This window comes from Pteropus alecto, unplaced genomic scaffold, assembly GCF_000325575.1.
Source record: "Pteropus alecto unplaced genomic scaffold, ASM32557v1 scaffold171, whole genome shotgun sequence".
NCBI lineage: Eukaryota > Metazoa > Chordata > Mammalia > Chiroptera > Pteropodidae > Pteropus > Pteropus alecto.
The window spans coordinates 2,900,639-2,911,989 of NW_006431925.1; positions in this window are offsets into that span (position 1 = coordinate 2,900,639).

An 11,351-nucleotide genomic window follows, 5' to 3' on the forward strand; every position below is an offset into this window, starting at 1 on the left:
AGAGAAACTAAATACTCTTTTGAAGGGCCCACTCGCAGGCTTTCTGTCCTACGGATACTCACCCAGGACATCAGTGGTGGGTCAAAGGCTCGCACAGGATTCATACCAAGAAAGTCTGCATTGCCTGGCACCAGAACAAGGGCATCCACTATTGTGCCTTAGTACCTCTCCCCTACCAGGGGATCTATAGACCTTGCCAGCTTGACTATGCAGACCCATCCCACAGGGCCATTAGGAAGCTCTGGCCTGAGGAGATCTGCCCACCCCACCCAACCTAAAGATTGCCCCAGGCTTTTGTTGGTGGATGGGTTCCATGTCCTGCACCAATTCAGGGCCAAACATTCCGAGCTGGTGGCCAGCACTGTCAGCACTCATTTCCGAGAGAGGGTCAGGTGGATCACTGCTGCTAATGGGAACTTGGATGGATATCAGGGATCCGTGGGCAGGTACCAGACAGCAGCTAGTCTTGCTGTGATCTGGGACTTCCGCAGAAATGCTCGAATGGTTACCAAAGTCGCAGCAAAACTTGCTGTATTGGTCTGATTGCCATTGTCTCCCTGAGACCCTGACCTACCCTACCTACAAATTGCCCCAGGTGGTCCATTGAAAGTGAATCACTTCCACCATGCCCCCCACCCCCATTTCCCAATCCACATAGGCATCAAACTTTGGCTAACACAGGGAGGGCACTGCAGGGAAATCAGTTGCACGCAGACCTTTGCTACATGTAAATTGCAACATTGCATCTGGGGAACACAGGTGTTTGTGGGACTGCCCCAGATGACAGCTGGTCTCACTGTGATCTGTGACTATAGCGGGAATGCCCGGGCACAGAAGTCGCAGCAAAACTGAGGCTATATTGGCCAGAGGGACCTTGTCTCCCTGAGATCCCACCTCACCTAAAGCCACAAAACTCCTGCAAATCACTAACAGGCAGCCTCCTGTACCTTGCTTGGCTCTGGGGTTGCACAGTCTGTGCAGGAAACAGACCTTGACTAGCACAGTGAGCACATTTCGGGGAAAACAGTTGTGATCAGACCACTGCTGCCTATACAAGCTGCAATATCTCTTGAGGGGATTGCAGGGTTCTGTATTGGACTGATGGCCCTTATCTCCCTGAGCTCCTTTCCCATCCAATACACAAAGTCCCTGCTGCACATTGATAGGCAGATGACCCTGCCCTCGGGTGGCACATTCAGGCCTAAAGTAGACAGCAGCTTACCTTGCAATGATTGGAAACTTGTACAGGGAGCCACAGAGACAGTGCTGACATGCAAAATGACACTGCAGTGGCAGGACAAAATTTACTCAACAGATCCAGGAGACTCTCAGGGTCCCTGAACCACCCAACATGCATATCACCCAGAGGCTTTTTCAGTTTCAGAGACTTACAGGGGACTGACAGGCAGTGTCAAACCTGAAGAAACACTGGTCCCACTGCTAAACTATTCTAGGTCGGGGGATAACCAGTGCCTACAGTGTTGTCTCTTCCACTTACCAGTAGATCCAGCACAGGCAACAACCATATGCAAATCACTTTGTAGTTCTTACCCAGTAGCCCTGAGCAATCAGAAGCAGTGGCTGACCTTGGCCTACTGGGGAGCCCCTCCCAAGGGGCCACAAAATCAACATTCGGAGGCTGGCACCAGAACACAACAGAGTGACTCCTGACTAGCACATTAATAATACAAAGAGTGGTTGCAACAAGTACACAAGCCTGCTAGGGAAAATCCCACTCAGTGGGGTCAGCCCCCACACAGCAACTCTTACCCTGTGCGAAGAGCCAATTCCCACAATTAGCCTGAGCATTAATTCCATCCACTGATGTACTAAGAAAAATAAAGGCTTGGCGACTACAGATCACATACAACCCACACAAAGATCACATCCAGAGCCCCTCGCATAGGGGATGAGGAGAATGCACCACTGGACCACACAGGATACCTTCCAATATTAGGCCATCTGATGAAGACTGAGAGACAAATCAAATATTCCTGACACATAGAAACGAACACAGAGAGGCTAATAAAATGAGAAAACAAAGAAACATGTCACCAATGAAACAACAGGAGAAAACTCCAGAAAATAAGTTAAATGAAATGGAGGCAAGCAACCTACCTTGAGACAGAGTTCAAAATAATGGTTATAAGGATGATCAAGAAGCTTAGGGGGAGAATGGATGAGCACAATGAGAACATCAACAGAAAGATAGTAAGCATAAAAATAAATAAATAAAAAACATAGAAAGCATAAAATAGAATCAGACAGAAATGAAGAATATAATAACTTAAATGAAAATTGTCCTAGAAAGATTCAACATTAGATTGGGCAGAACAGAAAATGGAATAGTGAACTGGAAGACAAGGTAGCAGAATATACTCAATCAGAACAAAAAGAAAAAAGAATTTTAAAAAATGAGGATAGTTTAAGAGACATCTGGGACAACATGAAGCATAAAAATACCCAGATCACAAGAGTACCTGAAGGAGGAGAGAGCGAGCAATGGATTGAAAATCTATTTGAAGAAATAATAACAGAAAACTTCCCTAACCTGGCAAAGGAATTAGACATAAAAGTTCAGGAAGCACCAAGAGTCTCAAACAAGAGGAATTCAAACAGATCCCACACCAAGACACATCATAAAATGCCAAAGGTCAAAGACAAAGAATCTTAAAAGCAGCAAGAGAAAGGCAGCTAGTGATTTATAAGGGTACCCCCATAAGAATGTCTACTGATTTTTCAATGGAAACTTTGCAAGCCAAAAGGGACTGGCAAGAAATATTCAAAATTATGAAAAACAAGAATCTACAACCACGAATACTCTACCCAGCAAGGCTTTCAATTAAAATAGAAAGTGAGATAAAGAACTTCCCAGTCAGGAAAAAGCTTAAGGAATTCATCACCAACAAGCCAGTATTACAAGAAAATTTAAAGCGACTTCTGGAAAAAGAGAAGGGGTAAAAAGAAAATGTAAGTAACAAATACAAATAATAAAATGGCAGTAACTATATACCTATCAGTAATCACTTTAAATGTAAATGGATTAAATGCTCCAATCAAAAGACACAGGGCAGCCAAGTGGATAAGAAAACAAGACTCATGCATATGCTGTCCACAAGAGACACACTTCAAATCAAATGATACTCACAGACTGAATGTAAAGGGATGGGAAAAGATATTTCACTTAAGTTAAAATGAAAAAAAAAGCCAGGGTAGCGATACTTATGTCAGATAAAATAGACTTTAAAACAAAGGCTATAATAAGAGACAATAAAGCAATTATTGACAAACATGAAAGGAGAGATCAACAGTAATACATTCATAGTAGGAAACTTTAACACTCCATTGACACCAATGGACAGATCTTCCAGGCAAAGAATCAACAAGGGAACAATGGGCCTAAAAGACATATTAGGCCAGATGGATTTAAAAGATATTTTCAGAACATTTTACCTCAAAGTAGCAAAATATACATTCTTCTCAAGTGCACAGGGAACATTTTCTAGGATAGACCACATGTTAGGATACAAAACAAGTCTCAATAAATTTAAGATGATTGAAATCATATCAACTGTCTTCTCTGATCACAATGGTATGAAACTAGAAACTGACTACAAGGAAAAAAAAACTAGAAAATACGCAAACACATGGAGGCTAAATAACATGCTAATAAACAATGACTGAGTTAACAATGAGATTAAGAAATAAATCGAAAAATACCTAGAGAAAAATGAAAATGAAAACACAATGACAAAGTCTATGGGACACAGCGACAGCAGTCCTAAGAGGGAAATTCATAGCAATACAGGCCTACCTCAAGAAACAATAGAAAGTTCAAATAAATAATCTTACCTTACACTTAAAAGAACTAGAAAAAGAACAGCAAAAAAAGCCCAAAGTGAATAGAAAGAAGAAAATAATAAAGATCAGAGTGGGAATAAATGAAATAGAGTCTAGAAAAACAATGCAAAAGATTAATGAAACCGAGAGTTGGTTCTTTGAGAGGATAAACAAAATTGGCAGACCCTTAGCCAGACTCATCAAGGAAAAAAGACAGAGGACTCAAATACATAAAACCAGAATTGAAAGAGGAGAAATAACTACAGATTCCACAGAAATACAAAGGATCATAAGAAAATATGAGGAGCAATTATATGCCAACATATTGGACAATCTGGAAGAAATAGACACATTCCTAGAAACATACAATCTTTCAAGGCTCAAGTCAAGAAGAAACAAAATCTGAATTGACCAATTACCACCAATGAAATAGAATCAGTAATCAAAAACCTCCCAAAAAACAGAAGTCCTGGACCACATGGCTTCAAAGGCAAATTTAGCAAACATTCAAAGAAGAATTAACACCTATTCTTCTCAAACTATTCCAAAAAATTCAAGAAGAGGGAAGGCTACCTAACTCTTTATGAGGCCACTGTTACCTTGATTCCAAAACAAAGACATTACAAAAAAAGAAAACTACAGGCTGATATCTCTTATGAAGATTGATGCAAAAATCCTCAACAAAATATTAGCAAACCAAATTCAGCAATCATTAAAAATATCATACACATGATCAAATAGGATTTATTCCTGGATTGCAAGGTTGCTACAATATTCGCAAATCAATTAATGTGATACACCACATTAACAAATCAAAAGATTAAAACCATTTGATCATATCAATAAATGCAGAAAAAGCATTCAACAAAATCTAGTATTCATTTATGATAAAAAGTCTCAGCAAAGCAGGAATAGACAGAACATACCTCAACATAATAAAAGCCATATGTCACTAACCTATAGCTAACATCATACTCAGTGGGGAAAGTCTAAAGAAAAGCATTTTCCTTAAGATCAGGAACGAGTCAAGGATGCCCGCTTTCTCCACTCCTCTTCAACCTTGTATTGGAAGTCTTAGCCACAGCAATAAGACAAAAAAGGCATCTGAATTGGAAAGGAAGTAAAACTGTAATTATTTGCAGATGACATGATACTATGTATATAGAACCCTAAACATTCTACCCAAAAACTTAGAACTGATCAATGAATTTCAGCAAAGAAGCAGGTTACAAAATAAATATTCAGAATTCTGTGGCATTTTTATACCCCAATGATGAACTTTCAGAAAGAGAAATTAAGAAAACAATCTCATTTACAATTACATCAAAAAGTATAAAATACGTGGGAATCAAATTAACCAAGGAGGTAAAAGACCTGTTCTCAGAAAATTATGTCATTGAAAAAAGAACTTGAAGAAGATATAAATAAATGGAAGCATATACTGTGCTCATGGGTAGGAAGAATCAACATCATTAAAATGGCCATACTACCCAAAGCAATCTATAGATTCAATGCAATCTCTATCAAAATACCAATGGCATTTTTCAGAGAGCTAGAATAAATAATCTTAAAATTTATATAGAACCATAAAAGACCCAGAATAACCTTGGCAATCTTGAGAAAGGAGAACAAAGTTGGAGGTATCACACCACCTGATATCAAACTATACTACAAGGCTACAGTAATCAAAACAGCATGATACTGGCATAAAAACAGATACATTGATCGATGGAACAGAATAGAGAGCCTAGAAATAAATCCACACCTATACACTCATTTAATGTATGACAAAGGAGGTAAGAATATACAATGGGGTAAAGACGGTCTCTTTAATAAATGGTGTTGAGAAAATGGGACAGATACATGCAAAAAAAGAAGAAACTGGACCACCTTCTTACACCACATACAAGAATAGACTCAAAACAGATTAAAGACTTAAAGGTAAGAGACAAAACCATAAAACTTCTAGATGAAAACATAGGCAGCAAATTCTGATATTACTAACAGTAATTTCTTTTTGGATCTCTCTCCCCGGTCAAGGGAAACAAAAGAAAAAATAAACAAATGGAACTACATCAAACAAAAAGTTTTTGTACAGCAAAGGAAACCATCAACAAAACAAAAAGACAACCGACTGTTTGGGAGAAGATATCTGTTAATGATACATCTGATAAGGGGTTAATATGAGCTCATACAACTCAACAACAAAAAAACAAACAATCCAATTTAAAAATGGTCAGAAGATCTGAACGGATACTTCTCCAAAGAAGAAATACAGATGGCTAATAGATATATGAAAAGATGCTCAAGGTCACTAATCATCAGAGTAATGCAAATTAAAACCACAATGAGATATCACTTCACACCTGTCAGAATGGCTATCATCAATAAATCAAAAAACGACAAGTATTGGTGAGGATGCGGGGAAAAAGGAATCCTCATACACTGTTGGTGGGATTGCAAATGGGTACAGCTGCTATGGAAACAGTCTGGAATTTTCTCAAAAAATTAAAAATGGATGTACCTTTGACCTAGTAATTGCACTTCTGGGTATTTATCCAAAGAAAAACAAAACAGTAATTTGTAAAGATCTGTGCCCCAATATTCATGGCAGCACAATTTACAATAGCCAAGATATGGCAGTGACCTAAATGCCCATCGACAGGCAATTGGATAAAGAAGTTATGGTTCATATATACAATGGAATATTACTCAGTCATTAAAAAAATGAAATCCTACCATTTGCAATGACATGGATGGACTTAGAGATTATTATGCTGAGTGAAATAAGTCAGACAGAGAAAGATAAATGTCATATGATATCACTTATATGAGGAATCTAAGGAAGAAAAAGAACGAACTAATCAAAAACTAACTCCCAAATATAGAGGGCATTTTGGCGACGGACAGAGAGATGAAAGGTTGGGGGTCTGGGAGAATGGGCTGAAGGGTTAAAGAAGTACAAATTAGTAGTTGATACATGGTCACGGGGATGGGGAGCACAGCATAGGGAATGCAGTTAACATAAATGTATTGGCTAAGTGGAAAAACCAGAGGAGAGAAGTAGCAATTAGGGGGATCATTCTATAAACTATATAAATGCCTAACCAATGTACTGTATACTTGAAACTAATAAAAAAATAATAATAATAATCACAAAAAATTTTTTTTAAAGAATATAAGATTTTCTAACATTATTACTGAAATAGTATCTTATCATTTTGGCTTGCATTTTCTATCACTTGTGTTTCGGAATTCTTTTTATGTTTGTCATTTGTATTTTTTGTATGAGTAACCTTTTTATAGCCTTTGTCCATGTTTCTATTCAATTACCTATTTCTTCATTTGTAGAAATCTTATATAGCATAGCAATTAATCATTTTTCTTACACGTGGAAATTAACTTTTCCTCGTTTTATATTGTTCTTTGACTATGCTTGTGGTAGTTTTTCTCAGATAATATTTAAAGTTTTTGGAGTAAAATCTGGCAATGTTTTTCTATGTGGCTCATGAGTTTCAGGTCTGTCTGAAAATACTCTTTACCCAAGACTATAATGTCTCATATTTTTGTTATTTTATAATAAATTATTAATGTATTTTGATACGTATTCCAAATTATGTACCAAACTCAACATTTCTCCAAATAGACAGCTGTTCGTTATAGCATCTTTCAATAAATATTGCAAGTATTCTAAAACTATATTGTAGTGTACATTTCCACCATTTTAACATATCTGTATGTCATATACACCATAATATTTTATTTAAATCAGCTTTAGCTTAACTCCCTTTTTAATATATCCTTGTCCTAAATTCTAATGTTCATAAATGTTTTTCTGGGGGGTGTAGGTGAGTTGAGGAACTTGTCATATAAATTTCATATACAGGTAAAAATAACAAATGGTTTTTAAAATTTAAATTGTTCTTCTCTGAACCACATAAAATAATCTTGTTTATCTCTGCTGTTACATAAATCACACTTTGGGAATGCCAACATTTCCCAAAGGATTCAAATTACCATGCTTCCCACATGCCAAATTTTTAACTAGTATGCTCTGTTTTTGGTCTTCCTGCTTTATTTCACATTGTATTCTTACAATGAAAGCTTCTGCTTTTTGTATTTTATTGTATATGGGTTTTCTTAGTTTATTTTTAACTATAGCTTTATTGATATTTCATTGATTTCCATAAGTAGTCTTTCTTTTCAATATATCAGATTTTTTGATACATTACGGATGAACTTTAAATCAATTTGTCAAGTTATACAACAAATTCTCAAATTGAATTTACCATGAAGATTAATCAATCACAAACTGATTTCTGTCCACAATATTTACATCATAAATTTGTAAAGTAAAATGATAGGTCTCTCTGTTTATCTATGTTTATATAAAATACTTTAATAAATATATAATATCTATCTTATGGTTCTGTTATGCATATTGTAAAGAGCATTTCTAATTGTTGTATGACATTTCTTCTTCTTTAATGCTTAGCATTTTCCTTCGGTTAATAGTGTTGGTTTATTTCTAGTATGTTGTGATACTATTAATTTGTATGTTTCCAGGATTTCTGGTCAAGATCGCAGAGTAGGGAAAAGCTGTATTTGCCTCCTCTAACAACAACATTAAAATTACAACCAAACTACAGAACAACCATCATTGAGACTCATCTGAAGTTTAGGAAACAGAAGTCCTAAAATTACGATCATATAGAAGGGGCCACCTTGAGACTGGTAGGGGGACAGAGATGCAGAAAGGGCTGGTCACATACCCACGTGTAGCAGTTAAAAACTGGGAGGGATTTTCAGTTGCAGAGATAACCCCAGAAGAGCAGGGGATCCCAGCCGAACACCAGGCTCCTAAGCTCAAGGTTCCAGCACTAGGGAGAGAGGTACCTACAACTTCTGGCTGTGAACACCAGAGATTGTGGCTGAAGTCAGGAATTGTGTGAGTGAGATGGAGGGCTGCATGAGTATCAGGTGTTCCTCAGTCAGCAGACTTACTGCTGACTGACTCACTCACTCACTCTGAGCTCTAGTGCTAGGGCAGCAGCTTGAAAGGTGCCAGGGACATATGGGGAGGAAGTGAATTGTCTGGCTTCAGGGTGAGAGCTGAAGGTGCAGCTTTCTTCCAGACAGATGTGCTGGCAGATTCGACTGTTTCTTTGTTGAGCCCTCCCCACTCCTGGCATGCAGACACAGACGGCCACCATATCTGAGTCTTCCTCAACCTGGAACACCATTTGCTTCACCCTTGTGATTCCCTGAGGCTCTGTCCCACCCAACTTATGGGACCACCCAAGCCACTTCCAGTGGCTTTTTCCAAACAGCATGCCTTGGCTCATGCTGCAGACTCTCATAGGTTTACAAAACCCAAAAAAGCAGCATCTGGCCTCCATGTGCCACATACCTGTGTAGTCTCAAGCCTGGCCCTAATGGCAGCCAACCTCAGTTCGAGGCGTGGCCTCTTCAGGCATCTCAAACCCAGTGGGGGTGGTGACCATCTGTGGATTGCTTGCTGGCTCATGCCATTTGTCTCTGGGTAGGGCACAGGCTGCAGCTGAACTTGGCCTTTGGCAGGACTGAGCTAGACCACCACCTAGGACTCCATCTGAGGATGACATACCAGGGCAAACTGGGCAGGCACAAGAGCCCTGCAAATCCTGCTTTACAGAGTCAGCTCCTCTACTACATAACTAGCCATCCTCACAACCAATCAGCCTATGGGTCAATCCCACCTATTGATGTGCAAACAGCAACCAAGGCTCAACTACAACAGGAGGGCACACAAGGGACACACCTAGACCACCCAGCTCAGGGATCAAAAAGACTACACCACTGGGCCACATAGGACACTTAATATATAAGGCTAGAAGACACAGCAGCCCTACCTAATATATAGAAACAGAGACAGAAGGCAGCAAATCTCCAGGGAAAGAACTAAATAAAATGGAGACAAGCAATCTACCAGATGCAGAGTTCAAAATGCTCAATGAACTTAGGGGAAGAATAGATGAACTCAGTGAGAACTTTAACAAAGAGATAGGAAACATTAAAATGAAGATAGAAAACATAAAAAAGAACTAGTTAGAAATGAAGAATACAATAACTAAAATGAAGAATACATTAGAAGATATCAACAAATTAGATGAAGCAGAGGATCAAATCAGCAAATTAGAAGATAAGGTAGCAGAAAACACCCAATCAGAACAGCAACAAGAAAACAGAATTTAAAAAATGACGATAGCTTAAGAGGTGTCTAGGACATCAAGTGTACCAACATCATATGGGGTACCAGAAGGAGGAGAGAGAGAGCCAGGAATTGAAAACCTATTTGAAGAAATCATGGCAGAAAACTTGCCTCACCTGATAAAGGAAATAGACATAAGAGCCCAGGAAGCACAGAGAGTCCCAAGCAAGATGAATCCAAAGAGGCCCACACCAAGACACATCACCATTAAAATACTAAATGTTAAAGACAAAGAGAGAATCTTAAAAGAAGCAAGAGAAAAGCAATTAGTTACCTATAAGGGAGCTCCGATGAGACTAACTGCTTTCTCAACAGAAACTTTGCAGGCCAGAAGAGACCGACATGAAATATTCAGTGATGAAAAGTAAGGACTTAAAACCAACATCACTCAGCAAAGCTATCATTTAGAATCAAAGGACAGATAAAGAGTTTCCCAGTTAAGAAAAAGCTAAAGGAATTCATGAACACCAAACCAGTATTACAAGAAATGTTAGAAGGGCTGCTTTAAGAAGATAAAAAATATGAATAAAATAGCAATAACTACATATCTATCAACAATTACTTTAGATGTAAGTGGATTAAATGCTTCAATCAAAAGACATAGTGTAGTTGAATGGATAAGAAAACAAGACCCTTACATATGCTGCCTACAGGAGACATACTTCAGATTGAAAGACACACACAGACCAAAAGTAAAGATACGAGAAAAGATACATGAAAATGGAAGTGAAAAAAATAAATCTGGGGTAGCAATGCTTGTACCAAACCTAATACACTTTAAAACAAAGACTATAACAAGAGACAATGAAGAATCCAGTAATCCCACTTCTGGGTATTTATCTAAAGAACCCAAAACACTGCTTCAAAGAGATATGTGTATCCACATGTTCATTGCAGCATTATTTCAATAGCCAAGAAATGGAGGCAACCCAGGTGTCTATCACTGGATGAATGGATAAAGAAGAGGTTACTTACACACACACACACACACACACACACACACACACACACACACACACACGAATATTACTCAGCCATAAAAAAAGAATGAAATCTTGCCATCTGCATCAAAATGGATAGATCTGGAGGGTCATGTGCTAGTGGAGTAACTCAGACAGGAAGACAAATGCCATATGATTTCACTTAAATGTGAAATCTAAAGAACAAAATAAACATACAAATAAACAAACAAAAAATAAACAAACTCAGATACAGAAAACATTTTGATGGTTGTCGGATGGGAGGGGTTTGGGAGAATAGA